Raw genomic sequence first — 3,431 nt, 5'->3', positions numbered from 1 at the left:
TTGGGAGTGTCAGCAAGGTGGGTTTCTGGGGGGCCTGTCTCCTCGGCTTGCAGACTGTTTCTTCCTGCTTTGTCCACATGTGGCCTTTTTACCACCTGCATCCACAGAGAGGCAGCGAGCTCTGGTGTCTCCTCCTCTTCCTATAAAAACATCAGTTCTATTGGATTAGGGTCCCTCTCACCCGATGACCTCCTTTAACCTTAATTATCTTCTTAAAGAACTTTCTACAAATATGATTACACTGAGAGATGTGCTTCAATATATGAATTTGCGGAGACACAATTTAGTCCCTAACAGGGTTACCACTTAAAATTCACTTGATCAACAAGTCTGCCCTGCCTCTGCTTCTCTAAATTTGATCTTTCCTATTTTTCTCTCACAATATCATGCTCATTTCCTTCATTGTGTGCATATGTGTGTGAATGAGTGTGTGAATATACATATACACATATATGTATATTTCACACAATTTATTTATTGAGAGCCTGTCTTCATCACTAGAATAGAAGTATCATGAGGGCAAGAACCAAGCCTATAATATTCACTATTACAGGTTCAGCAATTAGCAGAGCCTGACACGTAGTGGGAAGTCAAAACATACTATGCTTTGTTCACCCATTTATTTCATATACAAGCACTTTTACAATCAAGAGGCAAAAGAAGAATGATTCCTAACATTTGCTGAGTTCATGTAAGTCCTGGCAGGGTTACAGGCCTTTTTTGAGCATTATCTCATTTATTCTTCACAACAATGTAAATTTTTGCCATTTTATTTTGTAGTTGGTTTCATGGTCCACCTGAGTGGAAGTACTGGGCCAAAAGGTATGAACATTTTACAGCTCTTGACTCATATTGTTAAATAGATTTCCAGAGAAGTTTGCAATAATTTACACGACTGCAACTGTCTACCTCACCACACCTGCCTAAGTATTAAGTCATTTTTATCTTTGCTAACTTTAGAAGTGAAAATAGTATAGTATAGCTAATTTAATTTGTTAAATTTAATTCATCTGGTTACCAGTGAGTCTGAAGGCAAGGTCCCTGGCTACCTGCTCTTCTCGTGTCTTGTCTCTCGTGCCTCCATATTCCCTACTTCTTCCCGGGAAGTCACCTAGATGTCTCCAAGAATTCATGGGTTTTTCAGCAACAGGTTACAGGCAGATCTTAATTGTGATTGGTGCATTAAAATCTGAGTTGTTGATAGATAAATTAGCACATTACATAAGACAGATTATGGGGACAGAGAACAGGGAATATTGTTGCCAAATAGATTCAATATAATCTAAAATATAGGAAGTAAAATTGGGAAGGTATGGTATTGGAACCAAGATGGTCAGAAGTAGTCCAAAGGATTACTTTAAAAATGTGAAAAGGTAATTCATAAAAAATAGATGCTAAGAAACTTATAAAGTAAAAAGTTTTCTTACTACTAATCAAAGAGATAAAACACATACACACACCCATTTTTGGTCACTTAAAGACTTCTAAATGCTATTGGTGCTACTTTTATATAAGTTAGTCAGTGTGCTAAGTTCAGGACAAAACAGTTGTTCATATTTCCACCACAGATGAGACCTGCAGTACTGCCCCCAAACTTGAAGTTCTCAGATGTTTCACTTTTTAATTAAAAACAGAAAAGAAAAAAACCTTTCATTTTTAACACTTTTAATTATCATCACGCCTTTAAAAAATGTGTTCAGATGTAACCAATTTTCCTGTGGTACACTTATGATTACTTAGCTTCCGAAGGGGAAGAGGTTATAGTATGAGTTAATTTCTTCCCAGCTATCATTACAGTGATTAATGACTGGTCATATGAAGAAGTCTGCTTTTAATTTTTTTTCTCATTAAAATCATGTAAGAATTGTTGACAGTACCAATTGCACCTTAACAGGCATTTTAGGTTCAAGAATATTAGAGAACCATTCTGTGGATGGTTGCTCCAGTGAATAGATTTCAAATTATGTGAAATTGGTTTTATGACAAAAGTGCAAGCGTTTGTCCAAAAAATGCATTAATTTTGTTAAATCGTTTAGAGGCTTGGAGTTCTCTTTGGACAGAGTCAGCTAGCCTGCTGGTTAAGGACAGAAGACAAGACGGCCCTCATTGCCCACTCAGTATACTGAGCTAGTGCAAAATAATTCTTTAAGGTTATAGTAACCAATCCATCTTCAAGATGGTAAAATGGAGACAGGAATTTCAGTGATGTCAAATGAGCATAGAAGTAGCTGTGGCATTAAGAGAGAGGGTCAAGGGAGAGATAGTACTTCTAGTTAGAGTTCTCATCAATATATTCTCAAGGTAGAAGCTGTCTGTCCAAGATGTCTTCTTCACCAGTGTTTCTAGCATCTCACTTCTCCTTACCATGGCATCTTATTCTGGCAGAGTAACCTGCACTTCTTATACAATAGTGCAAGGCTTCAAGAGACGGGAAGCAGCTGCAGCCAGCCTTCTTCAAGATTGGGCTCAGAAGTGGCACAGAGTCATTTCCACCTATTCTATTGGTCAAAGCAATCACGAGCAGCCCAGATTCAAGATGCAGAGTGGCACATGTGTACAGAGAGGGAAGGAATTGGTGGCAGTGGCCATCTTTCTTGATAGATTCTATAAGGGGGCTGGTGGGGAGAACTCCTAAGGGGTATGGAAAAATATGGGCTTGATTGTGTCCCCCACGCCCCCAAAATTCATATGTTGTAGTCCTAACCCCCAGTAACTCAGAATGTGACTGTATTTGAAGACAAGATCTTTAAAGAGGTTAATGAGGTCATATGGGTGGACCCTAATCCAATATGACTAATGTCATTATAAGAAGGACAGATCCACAGGCTAAGAAAAGAGTATGTGAGTATACTTCAAGAAGGTGGTCATCTACTAGCCTAAGAGGCCCCAGAGGAAAGCAAACCTGCTGACAGCTTGATCTTGGACTTTTAGCTTCCAGAACTGTGAGATAATAAATTTCTGTTGTTTAAGCTACTCAGTCTGTGGCACTTTGTCATGGCAGCCCTGGACAACTGATACAGTGTCTTCAATACATTTAAACTCCATTGAAGGTGTAACCAAATACATGGACATTTCAACACAGTTTAGTAATACCTGCAATGGGGTAGACACAGGACGCCATGGGAGCGTTGTATTCTCTTAGTTTAGATTCTTCCTTAGTATAATGTCTCATTGCTTTTGGGGATGGTGAAATAAGGCATTCTATATAAAGCACTGAGACAATAGATGCCCACTATATATTAGTTCTTTAGACCTTTCCTTTATGTCTATTGTATATAAATATAATGTTTTTTCTCCTTCTACCCATCGAAGGAAAAAAAAAAAATAGAAAGCCAAAGTAAAAGAGACTGGAAAAAACTTTTTTGGCCGAGGGGAATATACGTATACTCAGAAATGAGGTGGAGGCCTGGTATTGGCACCTCTGGGTCACT

The sequence above is a fragment of the Galeopterus variegatus genome, unplaced genomic scaffold, assembly GCF_000696425.1.
Source record: "Galeopterus variegatus unplaced genomic scaffold, G_variegatus-3.0.2 Scaffold4582, whole genome shotgun sequence".
Lineage (NCBI taxonomy): Eukaryota > Metazoa > Chordata > Mammalia > Dermoptera > Cynocephalidae > Galeopterus > Galeopterus variegatus.
The sequence above is the reverse complement of the archived record's forward strand: the minus strand, read 5'-3'. Positions refer to the sequence as shown.